Genomic DNA, 15,753 nt, shown 5'->3' on the forward strand with positions numbered 1-15,753 from the left:
CTTGTATAAATCCATTTAATTCTCAAAAATATCTAATGAGAGAGATACTATTATTATTCCAGGAATAATAGTAAGAGGCAGCTCCTGAAAGGGTAGCATTGTACCAATGCCACTAATCTGGCCATTGATTCAAAAAGTGTTAGTATCTTACAGGAGTTGACATTAAACCCAGATACTTATTGAGATGATCAGTTCACCACAAAGCCTGATTGTGTGGCTACTAAGAATTATTCATGTGCCCACATGAGTTTTCAGTTGTCTCACAATAAATCTTAACCAAAGGCAGCAATCTACATAGGAAGTTTTAATTTCTTTGAAAACTTAAAAGATATTTCTAGAAATGCTAAAATATAATAAGAAACCAATCTTTCTATCAATTGTTTAATACTGTGCAAGTAACTGCATACCTGATTCAGAATTTCCATTAAAATTTTAATATGACCCTTGATATGTCCATCACCTTTTCTGGACATTGTTCTGTTATCTGTAAAATGCAGCATAGGATTTAAATGATCTCTAACATTGCTGTAAATTCTAACATTTCTTTAATCTGTTTCTTCATCTTCCTGTAATTAAACCCGTTTTCCCTCAATCACTAGAGTGTAACATTGAAGAAAGCTAAAGGCATATGACCTAAATTCTAGAATTTTTAAAACCAGATCTCAAAAGCTATATGTGTATATTTATTGAGCTGCATAGGGCCATACAAGTATTTTTCTGTCCTTTACAAAATTAGTAATTTCAATGACCTGAAAAATGGCCACAAAATACTTATTATTCTAATCTCTCATCACTTTCTTAGTATTTTTTATTTTAAACATCTAAATTCATATATAATTATTATATTTAAAAAAAATTTTGACTACCAATTTATGTATATTTTTAAAAGTCTGTTGGATTTACATTCAGATCATTTCATTAAAGTCATTCGACTTTTTCACCCAAAATCCTCTAAACAGTTGGCATGGTAGATCCACTTATGTGTGGTTGAGAGCTGATTTATAAAAACAAAGATACTGAATTCAAGTGTTAAATTTTCAAGAAATTAATGAGTGCCCTTTGGGTTATAAATCATCTAAAAGTGCTGATGTTATTATGTTAGCCTACAAGCTAGTATCACATTCTAAAAGGCATAAATGTCTGCACAAATTATCCAAGTTTGTGTAATACCAATAATGAATATATTGCAGCTTACTATCTGCCAAGCCCTGTTTTAAGCATGTGCTGTGGATTAATCCAAACAACACCCTATCTGATCCAATTTTTTATTTTTATTTTACAGATGACAGAACTGAGAAACAGAGAATTAAGCAATTTGATGTAGTCAGACAGCTACTGTGTGGTGGGTTCAAGATTTAAATACCATTAGCATGATCCATAGTCTTGCTCCAAGACATTCTATTATCTATTGTTTATGTATATCTAGTATAAGGGTTATATATTTGCTCTTTTAATGACATTTTGGTGTTAGAAGTGTGCAAACTCACAAAACATATATCATAATATTTTGATAGTAAAATCATTGGAGAACTTATTTTTCATAATTTCATAAAGTTGTTAACTCACTTTCTTTAGTGGCAGAGATAGGTACAGATGAGGTGATTCATTGTTTATCCCTTACTCTTGAACTTAAGGTATATAGCCTGGACATTGTGCACTTTTCATGAAAAATATTGCATAAACAGACATAAGTTAAAATGAGGCAAAACTGGATTTCTATATTTACTTGATTATGTTCTCTCTCTGGGCAGCAGAATATTAATCCAACAATCATAGAGGAATGATTTAGTCTCCATATTAATGGAAATTAGAATATTTGCTTTCACTTATGATTTGTACTTTTTTTAATTGTTGAGAAAAATACAGAAATAATATCTATTCTATCTATTATCTATCTATCTATCTATCTATCTATCTATCTATCTATCTATCTATCACTCATCTATCTATCTATCTATCTATCTATCTATCTATCATCTATCTATCTATCTATCTATCTATCTATCTATCTATCTATCTATCTATATCTATCTATCATCTATCTATCTATCATCTATCTATCACTCATCTATCTATCTATCATCTATCTATCTATCTATCTATCTATCTATCTATCTATCTATCATCTATCTATCTATCTATCTATCTATCTATCTATCATCTATCTATCTATCTATCTATCTATCTATCTATCTATCTATCATCTATCTATCTATCTATCTATCTATCTATCTATCTATCTATCTATCTATCTATCATCTATCTATCTATCTATCATCTATCTATCATCTATCTATCTATCATCTATCTATCTATCTATCTATCTATCTATCTATCTATCATCTATCTATCATCATCTATCAATCATCTATCTATCATCTATCTATCTATCTATCTATCTATCTATCTATCTATCTATCATCTATCATCATCTATCTATCTATCTATCATCTATCATCTATCTATCTATCTATCTATCATCTATCTATCTATCTATCTATCTATCATCTATCTATCTATCATCTATCTAATCTATCTATCTACCTATCTATCTGTCATCTATCATCTATCTATCGATCATCTATCTATATCTATCTATCTATCTATCTATCTATCTATCTATCTATCTATCTATCATCTATCTATCTATCTATCTATCATCATCATCTATCTATCTATCATCTATCTATCTATCTATCTATCTATCTATCTATCTATCTATCTATCATCTATCTATCATCTATCTATCTATCTATCTATCTATCTATCTATCTATCTATCTATCATCTATCTATCATCTATCTATCTATCTATCTATCATCTATCTATCTATCTATCTATCTATCTATCTATCTATCTATCTATCATCTATCTATCTATCTATCTATCATCTATCTATCTATCTATCTATCTATCTATCTATCTATCTATCATCTATCTATCTATCATCTATCTATCTATCATCTATCTATCTATCATCTATCTATCATCTATCTATCTATCTATCTATCTATCTATCTATCTATCTATCTATCTATCTATCATCTATCTATCATCTATCTATCTATCTATCTATCTATCTATCTATCTATCTATCATCTATCTATCTATCTATCTATCTATCTATCTATCTATCTATCATCTATCTATCTATCTATCATCTATCTATCTATCTATCTATCTATCTATCTATCTATCTATCATCTATCATCATCTATCTATATCTATCTATCATCTATCTATCATCTATCTATCATCTATCATCTATCTATATCTATCTACCTATCTCTCTCTCTGTCTCTATCATCTATATCTATCATCTATCTATCTATCTATCTATCTATCTATCTATCTATCTATCTATCATCTATCTATCTATCTATCTACCTATCTATTATCTATCTATCATCTATCTATCTATCATCTATCTATCTATATCTATCTATCATCTATCTAATCATTTATCTATTGTCTATCCAAATTTGTTAACACAAATTGTAAAAGCTTTCACTCCAAAAGATATACAATGGTTGCTAGCTCTTCCTTGGTGGGAGAAAATATTCTTTGCTTTGAAAGAGAGCTTAAATCAATCTCTCTTTAGAAAACTTACTAGAACAACAATGAAGTAATATCCTTTTATGTCATTAATTGCACACACACACAAACACGGAATAAGAAAACAGGAGGGGAGAAAACAATAAAAATCATGGAGGCTGAAAACAGAGAGCTAAGGAATATCTGAATAATTTTGAAATAGCATCCCTTGGAGTAGGAAAGTCAAGATGCAACATGATTTCTTGCACAGAAACCTACAAAATGTCAAAGTTTTGTGATGCCAAGTTTAGATTCGCACTGTTTATATGAATTCTTTGGCGACAGATGAGTTTCAAAATTCAAAATTTACTTTTGGGTTTTATAGTGGTAATCTGGTGTATCTACTATCTAATATGTAATGCACACATGTTAATATTGCAATGAAACATAAATATTCATAGTGAGAATGAAAGAAAGAGCATATATAGTCTAGTAAGAACATATTTTGCTCCACACTAATTACAAAAGCAAACAAAGAACACAGATGGAAAAATCTGCCCCTTTTGGATCAGCACATAAGGAGTTGTGCACTTTTGTCCCTGGCAATATGGAAGAGCACTGCTCAAAACAGGAGGCTTGACTAAAGCACTTTAATGGTCAGATACCATACTTCCTGCCCCATTCTCCTTAGTTACCCACTCGATCTTCCCCACTTTGAAGCAGACTGAAAACTTATATTTTAGAGAGGGTAAATTAGAGGCATTTTGTATTGGGAACATGAGAAATACCTGATATTGTGGGAAGCATATTGGTATTAGGAACTAAGTAGGAAGTTAAAAGACAGGCAATGCATTCAAAATTCAAAGGAAAGTTATTTTCAACCTAGAATACTATACCCATCTAAGCTGTCAATGAAATGGGGCAGAATAAAGAAAGTTTCGGGCGTGTAAGCTATCCAAACATTTTCTAATTTCATGAAGTTACAAGTAAATACATGCAACACAATAAGAGAATATGAAATGAAACCACATGGGTTATAGCATCAGGGATACAGTATAAAAGACTAGCAGAAGCAAACCCCAGATGGATACTACAGGGAATTAGGAACATGAGCATTGTGAAGCAAACTTAGGGAACAACCTGTTCATCAGGTCAGAAGGTTCTAGAAATGTTATATCTGCAAGGTTATAAAAGTAATAATTCTTTTTTTTCCTAATATATCTTTATTGATTTCAGAGAGGGGAAAGGAGAGGGAGAGAGAGAGATAGAAACATCAATGATGAGAGAGTCATTGATCGGCCACCCCCTGCATGCCACCGAATGGGGATCGAGCCCACAGCCCGGGCATTGAACCCCGATTGCCTGGATCCCAGGTCAACGCTCAACCACTGAGCCACGCCCGGCCGGGCAAAAGTAATAATTCTTGATGGTTTTGAATATGTTGTTTATACTTACATTGAACTACTGGGGTGTGATTTAGTATTACTTGTGGAAGAAAAGAAATGTTATCCAGATGCAGTACATGTCTCTGCTACGAACAGTCATAATACAGAGAATGTGCACAGAATTGTAAATTATGATGCAGCTATTTGTGTGGAAATAAATGTGCAGGAACATGTTGAATAATGATGGGAGCGGAATAAGGATTGTTGAGGAGTGCTAAATCATTATTTTTCGAGGAATAAAAGTGAGAAATAATAATAATGTTATTTTAAAATAGAGATACAGGGGTGGAACGGGTCATTGGGGAGGAAAAGGGGCATCTATAATATTTTAAATAAAAATAAAATAAAATAAAATAAAATAAAATAAAATAAAATAAAATAAAATAAAATAAAATAGAGATACAACACAAAACAAAGGGAAGCTAACGTTGTTCAGAGTGGTTTGTTCCGGTGAGCAAGACATGAGGGGTTCACAGGAGATTGCTTTGCTCATTAAATCTTTGTAGCATGCTTTGAGTCTTCAAAATGTGCACATCTCTACTACTGTTAAAAATTCACCCCAGTTTTTTTTTAAGGTGACTTATGTAAAGCAAACAGGACATGGAGATTCTGCAAGGGACTGGTCAAGGCCTGTGTTCCTGGCAGCCTCAGGGTTTACGAGAGGGGTAGGAGGAGGAAAGGGGCAGCTCTAGGAAGACAGTGTGGAGCCTCAGGGTGGGACACGCATGTCAGTGGGAGGAAGTTTGTTCTAAATGCCACAAGCAACAGGTTTCATTAAAGGACTTTCTATGGAATGTATTTTAAACTCCCAGGCCTCATACTGCACCCGCTGAAGAGAAGAAACACCGGTCTCGCTCTCTCATGTCAGCAAGTATTGACTAAGCAGACACCTTTTTCCATTCATGTATTACTAATAATTTTAGAGGAAGAAGGACAGGAGGGGAGTAAAACAATATTATAAAATAATATTATACTGACAAAAATATTTACATTAAGTCTTTGCAGATGTTTATGGGAAGCCCCACATATCCCTGTGTCACGGTGTCTCCATTCAATTTTTGATTATGCAAGTGCTTAAAAGTACTGTAAGTACAGAATCAATTATCAGCCCTTGTTAACGCGAATGCGTTCTGCAAATTACAGCTGCGTATTTAAATTAAAACCCTCTCTGGACCTGCACAGAAATGGCTGAATAATGCCCTGAATATTCTCTTTAACTAGAAGTTCTCAAACATTAAAGCACACAGGAATCTACTGGGGATCTTATTTAAAATGCAAATTGCAGAGCCTCATCTCAAGGAATTCTGATCTGGTAATTCTGCTCAGATATTCAGGAATCAGTTTTTCTCTCTCTCCTCTCACTCTCTTTCTCTCGACAAACCACTACTTTTTCAGGTGGATGGAAGAAAATTTGGGGAGAACAAAAAAACCCACAAAAAACATGCATAAAAAGCACTAGATCTCTCTTAAATGCTTAGGCACTTTCTTTGGCAGCAGTGTTCTCTTGTTCTTGTTTCCTTGCTGTGATAATAGGAGAAATATTAGCAACATCTTTGGCCAATGGATTCTGTACTTTGACTGTGAACTGAAGCTGGATTTCCTACTGGGGAAAACAAAATCTAAAATAACATTTTATTTGCTACACCAATAAACAACCTCCCAAAGCAGCAGCAAATGGACCATGCAATTCAGTGAATCTTTGTCCAGTGTTGTCCAGGTTACAGTTACATATCAATGTTCTATCTTTGAAGACCAGTTTTTAAAATATGTACAGATGTCTTAGGGAGAAATAGATTCTGTGACTTCTTAAGCCAGAGTATTCTTTCATACTATTAAATCCTTATTAGTATAACTAAATTAGATAAGTCAAAATTATGAAATTATTTGTACAGTTTGAACAATCTGAATGATAAAAATATGTAACATGTAGAGTTTATTTCTTCATGCAAAGTAATTGACGATTGCCAAGTAATATTAGAATATTTTTTGAAATATTTTAGCAGAAAATTAAACTTGAGAAGAAATTAAAATGTGGAAAATGAATCCACAAGGAACAAAAATAAAAGGGTTAGAAAAAAGCTTCTTTGCAAATACAATGAGACATTTCCTTTCATTAAAAACAAAAAAAAAAGAGAAAGAAAAAAAAAAATGACAGTCATCAAACAATGTAGAGTGCTGTACTCCAGATAATTTTGGGTCAGCTAATCCTAAATCTAATTAGTAACTTCTTGGCAAATTTCAGTCCCACCTTGGCTTTGTTTCTTAACAGTTGACTAAATAATATCCCAGAAATGACTCACGATACAGAGCAGAGCTGGGGAAAACCTTTCCGTAATCCCTCTCGGTGGCGATGTGGCTTACGAGGCAAAGAGGTGTGGCTGGCCAACACTGAGTTGTGACCTGAGTATAAAACAAACACAAGCTTTAAAGGACTTATTATTTAAAAAAATCCAGAATGCATACTGCGTCATTAATAATATTTATTACATACTAAAAAGATAACCTTTGGGGGCATATTGGATTAAGTGAACTACATCTTAAAATTATTTTACTTTATTTCTTTTTATTTTTTAATGTGGCTGCTAAACAACATAAATTACATACGTGGCTTGCATTCTATTTCTATTAGCAGTTACTATATAAAAATCAGTCCCTTTTATGTTGTGATTTGAACTAATGTTAACAGCACCTCCAGTCATGTTTCATTCTTCTAATTATTGCACCTCGACAGTGAAGTTTTTAAAGAAGGCAGCAGCTTCAGCAGAGATGCAGGTTGCAGTAGCTAGTTCCTGTCCTTCCTTCTGTCTGTCTATCCGCTGCTCTGCCCTTGTCCTTGAGAGATGGCCTCTTCTTTGTCTCTGCCCTTGGAGATGACGCCTCTGTCCTGGCTTCTGTCCTCAAATGACTCTTCCCTCTGGAAAGACTGCCACACCTGCCTCGACAATCTTCAAGTAAAAAGTAAAAATAAAAACTGATAAACTCAGTTTTCTTTTACACCCTGAGCAAGATGCAAATAAAAAGGCAAAGAAAACATCAGCTATTCTTAGTCATAACTGCAATAAATTGATATTTCATTTGCATATCTCTATTTGCCTTATATATCAGTGTATCAGGCTTAACTAAATCGGCAGAATATTTGAAACTCCTAATTGCAGAGAAAAGGAGGGTGAAAATCTGAGAAGATATTTTTTTTTTCTTAGAAAAGAGTGTTTTGCCAAGCAAATTAATAATGTAGAAGTTTTCCAGAACTAATTACAATTCTTTTTTAGTTGATCATTAATGTAGTTTCCCTCTGCTTGGCAGTATGTTGTTAACCTAGTTTAGCCATAGTGTGGAGTAATAAAACTGAATTTTGAAAAATATGGTCTATTATTCTGTCATTGTTTTTCTACTCACAATGAACATTGCTAAAATTATAAAAAATTAATTAGGCTTTTAAAAAGTACCTGATTTTTTGCAAAATGCTAGTTCCTTCAAAAAATAACCCAGAATAAAATTGCAAGTTGTAAGTTTTGTTGAATACTTAAACTAAATTTGAATATCTATATCCAGAGGTTTGGGCAAAATTTGACTTTGAGATCCATACCTGGTCTGAAAAATTAAGATTTAAATGTACTTTTTGCTTAATAGAAAATATAAAGAACTGTGACTCTGGTCTAACATGCATTTTCCCAGATCTATTTTTTTCAGCTGTAATGCAGATTAATATGCAAAACACATAAATATGAAATCATCACACATCAATGCATACAATAATTTCTTTTCTGCTGTTATAATTGCTAATCCTGCAATAATTTTGGCAGCCAGAAAGGATCTCGCTGGAGTCTCTCGGCACTGCTCAGAATACAATGATTTGATAATAGAGAGCTACAGGGAAGCATAAGAAACTGATCTGAGCATGAAATTCCCTGACATGATTCAAGTCCGGCTGGTAATTGAGCAGTGAAGGCTGGCCTGCAGCTGAGGACGATGCCGGCCCACCAGGTGGCATATGGAAGGCAGGCTGCCGCTGGGTGCACAGTTTCCAGCCAGTGTGCTACAAGGGCTCGCAAACTTGCCAAACCAATTATTATCGAGGAGCTTGGTTAACAAGATGATCAGAGTCCTAGGTGTGGTGGTGCAATGGGCCCAAGGACTCAGTCCATCCTGAGTCGGAAAGCTCCTTATTGCCCAGCTGCAGAATAAAACTCAGTTTCCAAGGAGAACTGGGTGGCCAATACCAAGCAGGCAGGTTGCTTAAATCCTGTCAGAGTTCACATTTGTCTATTTCTTACCCACTGCCTTGGCTTGACCAAACTTTAGTCAGGCCTCTCCCCTCCCACAGGCCTCTGAACGCTGACTCACCCTCAAATTTTGCCTTTAAACAAGCTTGAAGGTGCAGAGCATGGTCATTCCAAGGACTGGCTGAGCACAGAGAGAAACATTTCTTGGTGAACTGCCCAGACAGCAGAATCAGGCTGTCCCCTGGCCCCTGCCCACGTGCCTGATTTCTGTCAAAGTCCCTGCCTTCCCTGATACCCTTCTCTATAAAAGAAAAGCCTTCATCTGTTTGTGTGTCTATTTATTTGTTTGTTTGAGATGCTTGCAGGTGATGAGACTGGAGTGTTCTCCCTATTGCAGTAGTGTTTTGGAATAAAGCCTCATTAACCTTAGTCTGGATTTATTTTTCATTGACGGTCCCGATGACGGGTCTGCCTCATCTTTCTTCCCCCTGCTACTCTCTTGTCTCACTTGCGTTCTTATATTTTGTAGCCACCCCGAATGAGTAGCCAATCAGGAATAAAATTATTTCTCGTAGGTTCTTTGACTCTACCTGAAAAGCCGTCCATTCATTTCTCCTTTTTTCCTGGAAAATTCCTCCTACACCAGGTCTCAGTTTATACTTCAGAGAGGAGGCTCTGTTGCATGTGATTGGGTTTTGTGTGATTAGCCCCGCTGCAAAGGCCAGTCCTGCTCGTTTTCATTAGTAACCTAACATTGTGCTTCATGCTCTTTTCACCGGAGCAAACACCATTCTAATGCTGTTTAATACCCCTTAATTTTAATTTTCTACGTTTACCTCTCTAGTTTTTCCTTTGATCAATTAAAAAATCTGTGAACAATTCTCAAGCCTTATTGTATTTATTTTTCTTCTCTAAACAAAATACTCAGCCTGTGCCTTGTGCTATTTTAAATTAGTTTAACGAAGATTAATTGTTGAGAAACATTTTGAAATTTAACCCCCTTAATAAAAACTTATGAACTATTAATGAACTTCACCACATGAGAAACTGCTTTTATTACAGTGTCAAAATAATGCAGATTGCAAAGCTACATTATGGTAAGATTGGCAAAAGGTGTTGGATGAGTTCTTTAAGCTGATTATACTTGGCCACCTGTTTTATGAAGTTCACTTAGCATTCGTATCTGTTTCTCCTATTTAGTCAGGTAACAGTTGCCTTGTTGCATTGCATCAATGCATGATTCTTCCCACTAGGGCAAATAGGATGTGCCTTCAGAGATAAAAAAAAGTTGTAAAATGTTTGTTTATTCCATTGAAAGATAATACATATAAAATATTAAAATAATGACCATTAAAAGTTTTTTTCAAAAAATTACTACAGATATATTCTCCTTATCAATGAACAGTAATATATTTTGTTGGTAGTAACATTAAAATATTATGAGCACAAATACAAACTATGGAGCAATACTGACATTCCAAAAGAGACAGTAATTTAAAAATAGATTTTTGAATATTGAGTCATAAGTTAAATTGCTTACCATGAGCTTTATTTCAGTCTAATAGGCTTTGCTATTTGTTGTTACTGTTATCTTGGGACAAAACAATCTTAGATAGAAATCTGATTAGTTGTGTTTAGTATGAAACACTTACATGATCTGGGTTTACTCTGATGCATCAGGATATAAATACAATTATTGGTATTATTAATATATCTTCTCTTTCTTTCTTCTGAATTCATGCATCAGCCTGTTGGTTAACAAACTGGCCCTGGTACATGGAGGGCAGGGAGAGACAGAGGAAAGAGGGAGACAACTCCAGATTGTTTCACAGCAAGTTGAAGAAGCAGGAGAATTTACGAGGATTGTCTTGGGAGGCTCAGGACCAGTAAATCTCCACATCCACCCAGCAGAATATTAAGTTTATATAGTAGAGCCCTTAACTGGGTTCAGTCATGCACCGTCCAGATGGTCACAATGACATGTCCTTGGGGACATGGCCTCTATCATTAGTGTGGGGAAGGCATCCTAAGGACAAGGGAGGGCATGAGTTTCTGATGGCCCTGGTCCAACTCTAGAGCCAACCCGAAGTCATATCTGGATTGCTTCCTTCAACACTGTCATGTGCAGATTTTATTTTTAAAATCCCTGCATGGTATCTGCTTTGCTCTTTGAAAGATACCTCTATGTTGGGCTGGGGAGGGGCTAAAAAAATGTATGCAATTCTGTGTGATTTTTTTTCTTAATTTATGTCTGGCAGTCAAATCAGTTATCCAAGCACAAGCCTAAGCTTGAGGATGAGCGGTAGTATGTCAAGGAAAATACTGCAGAGGAAGAGGAGGGAGATCCTGCCGAAAAGAGATAATACTGTTGGTCATGTTTCCTACTTCTGCCCATTGTTCTAGCAAGAGCAAAATAGAATGGATTGATGATGTAGTCCTTGTTCATTATTTATTTATTTAACCGAAATGTATTGAGTGCCAACTATAGAGGAAGCATTGGTAAGCACTAGGAATATATGAAACGAAAAACAAAAATATCACTTCTGCCTCATGAAGGTTAGAGTTTTGCATCAGCACAATTAAGTCTTTGCTAAGCAGCGCTCTACCCATTCAGCCCCAAAGCGGAACCGTTAATGAGAAGCAATGGATATGTAGTTTTGCTCCACGAGCTATTATAAGTGTGCCTTGTGGTTCTATGCGACAAAGTGCACTTCCTCCATGGTCAGTTAGCATATTTTATACTCTTGTATTATATTATGAGGACTTGTGCCACATATTCTCTCTTTATAATTTCAAATTATACACCATAATAAGATGACCTGATTTCTAGTCATATTTCTAGAAGTTGCAGTGAGCTACTTGACTTAATTGCTCTTTAGTTCCTGCATCTATAAAATGTAAATGTTAATACAGTAAAATTCAATTTTTACTGAGTGCTCAAGATGAAGATCATTTTATAAAAGTGGATCTTCCCCAAGGGTGGTGATACATATGGGCCACTTAACAATTGTACAGAAGAGGGCATTGGGAAAGTCAGTCCTCTATTTTATTTTAATAATGGAGGGGATGGTACATATCTGTTTTTATTATTCATTTTACCCTTTGTGAATTAACTATGGTGCAGAATAGCTCAATTAAAAATAACTAAAGGTCCATGGTACTTTTAAATTTTGCTGTCTGATCACACATCTTGTCATATATTGTCAAGCTGTTACTCACATTATGAGAATGACAGACATGTAAGGACAGGTTCTACCCTTTGTCCCTCCCTTTCTTTCCTCCATCAGTGTCCCACTTTCTATGGATACTGCAGGCTCCTGAGAGACCTCAGGCTTACTAAGGCAAATTTCATGAGATGCTTGTTAAAACGTTTCTCCCTCACATCTCTGAGCAGAGGGAAAAGGCCCACAGGCCATATTCTATTGTAATGCACCTATGTCTGACACATAGAACTATTTTAAATATTAGTTTTAAAATTAATAAAAAAGCAAATTAATGAATACATAAAGGCACTTTTCTGTAGAAGTCAAGGCTAATGCATCTTCAGTTTTAATTAATGACTTACATAAGGCTGTTTTTATTGGGTCTCTAATCAAAATTGATTTTCTAATTAATTTGCAAAAAACACCAAAAACTGCAGATGTATGTGTATTTGCATAAATATATGTGTGTATGTGTACATGCATTCATATGATATATATTACATATGTAATATATAATACACCTGTGTCTTATATATATGCTATATGCTATATGCTATTGTTATATATATAACAATATTACTCTTTAGTTTTCCTTAGAATTCTTTCCCTTGATTTTAATGAAGGAAACATTGCAAATAGTCCAAAATACTCATTTTTAAAACTTCATTGAAATTCTGCTGTTTCTGATTACTCTCATTTCTCTATGCCAAAGAAGATTTTTAATTAAGGTTATATGCATCCAGGGTCATTAATAATCTTCAGATTAATTGCTACCACATGATTGTAAGATGGCTACTCCGGAAAGGTTATAAATTATGTTTGAGTTCTAAATGCTAGGCTATTCAAACGATTAAAAAAAAAACAAAAACCGAAACAGTGGGGTTTGATCAGCAGAGAAACGGGAGGGAAAGTGAGAGCAAAAAAATAAATAGTTAAACAGTTAAAAAGCAGTGCTATTTAAGGATGCTGGATTAACTACGCCATTTTACCTATTTTGGTGAATTTACAGTTATGAAAAATGTGCTAAATATACAAGTAATAAGTCAACTCAGTTCATTTTATAAATGTCTACATATGCAGATAAAAGTACTATTGTGGCATTTTATTCTAACTTCTTTCATAAAGTCTTATAGCTTATAAACTATGTTACCATCTTAAATTTAAGAATCAGATATATAAGAAATATATGTAGTTTCAGATTTTCCAGTAGCATGTATGTATAACAGAAAATGTCAGTATTTTTAAATTATTTAGAATCTCTCCATGAATCATAATGTGTTAAATAAATCTCCTCTCAATGTTATCTTTCATTTTTATCAACTATGCTATGCTATATGTGAAAATTTGTTATCAAAAATCTATTTGAACACTTCCAGTACTGACTGCTATCTTCCAAGATCACTTTGTTTGAGTGACGTTACTATGCATATCTGAAATTTGCCGCCCATAACCCTTCATCAGAAGAGCTGGTCTTCATATGGTTATAGGAGTTATACATAGAATTTCAGAGTGGTTATAATAACCCATTGGTGATTAGATGTGTTTATTACATCTTTCTATTTCCATATATCTTTTAGTTTTAAAAATGTGATTCTACACAAACATAAATGCAACAAAAAATAGAGCAGAAATATTTCACCTAAGAAAGCTAAAGGACCATATCCACCAAGTTTATAAGGAAACGTGGTAAAAATAGAAATTAATGTTAAGGTGCAACTAAGTAAGTTAAATGTAAATTTTGTTTTATACACACATACATGAATGCCCACTGAGGGAAGAATAGGGGAAATAGGTAAAAACAATAATAAAGCCCGGCCGGCATGGCTCATCAGTTGGGCATCGACCTAGGATCCAGGAGATCGCAGTTCGATTCCCAGTCAGGGCACATGCCCGGGTTGCGGGTTTGATCCCCAGCTGGTGGCATGAAGGCAGACGACCAATGACTCTCTCATTATTGATTTTTGTGTCTCTCTCTCCCTCTTCCTTCCTTTCTCTGAGATCAATAAAGATATATATTTTTTAAAAAGCAATAAAACAAAAGAGACCAATTTTCATTTTTTAATAATTGTAACAAAATGACATTTTTTATAGCTTTACTGCATACCACAACATTATCCAGTTAAATTGTGCAACCAGATCACTGGTTTAACAATATTGTTTCATTTATTATTTTCTAAAATTTGCATTGTTTAGTAGAATAAAGGTCCATAGATGCTACAAATAGATTTTTACCTCCAGTTTCGAGAAGTTAGCCTTCTCTTAATAAATTACAAAGGAAAACATGAGGCATGATTTAGAAAGCGTTTAAGTGCTGAACAAAATTCTTAAATTAAAAATCTATAATTTGGCTATTTATTAATTATAAATGGAGAAACCTGACAAGTATGTCAAAATTATAAGTGTATTGAAAGAAAAAAATGAATATTAACTTTTCAAGAAGATATGTTTTATTTTAAAATCTTAAATATGTATATATGTGTGTTCTTTGGGTTGCATGGCATATACTCAAATATAGGTTGATGATTTAAGTTCCACACTAAGAAAGAGACTAGAAATAGAAAGCTAAGAGGAAGGGAAGGAAAGGAAGGGAAGGGAAGGAAAGATCATCTCTGGGTTGCAGGGTGTGCCAGATGTCATTTTCCGTCTTGTCCTTGAATACTGTATCTTTTTTTGGTTTTCTTTGTCTTAGAAAATGTCATGTAGCATGAGGCGCGGCTTTGCTCAAGTTTTACTGCCTGTCAGAGTCACAGTGGAAAAGCCAGTCTTTTACCCACCAGTCTGAGTTCAACTATACTGCTGACTTCTCACCGAGTGTGGGAAATTTATGGCAGAGCAAGGCGCACTTGATGCTTACAGCTATTGCTGCAGTGCTGCTAATAACACACTCACATAAGCCCAAGCAGCTGCTGCATGTGAGCGCCGAGAGCCACTCCTGAAGCGCAAGGCGCCCGTCCTGTATGGGAGAGGGGCTTAGAAAACAGCCCTCTATTGCTGTGGGAAATCCTCCAGTAGCGGCCATAACCTCCCAAGCATATGCTATTTATTATTTATTCACTTTAACAATGAAGCCAACAGAGATTGTATGCATGTATGATTTGGAATGTATATCTAGATGTTTAAGACCTGATGAAAGTAAGGAAGTCTCCCAAGGTATAGGGCTCACATAGCAAGTGGAAATGTACATATATTTCAGGTTTCAATACTAGGAAGAGAAAAAACACTTTTGCTTCATAGAAGGGAGTGAAACTTCTTTTTAAAATGTTGATAATATAATATATCTTTATTTATAATACATTTATAATATATATTATAACTTAAGTGTATCTTTATTTTGATACTATTACATAT

The sequence above is a fragment of the Miniopterus schreibersii genome, assembly GCF_964146895.1.
Source record: "Miniopterus schreibersii genome assembly, chromosome: 1".
NCBI classification, from domain to species: domain Eukaryota; kingdom Metazoa; phylum Chordata; class Mammalia; order Chiroptera; family Miniopteridae; genus Miniopterus; species Miniopterus schreibersii.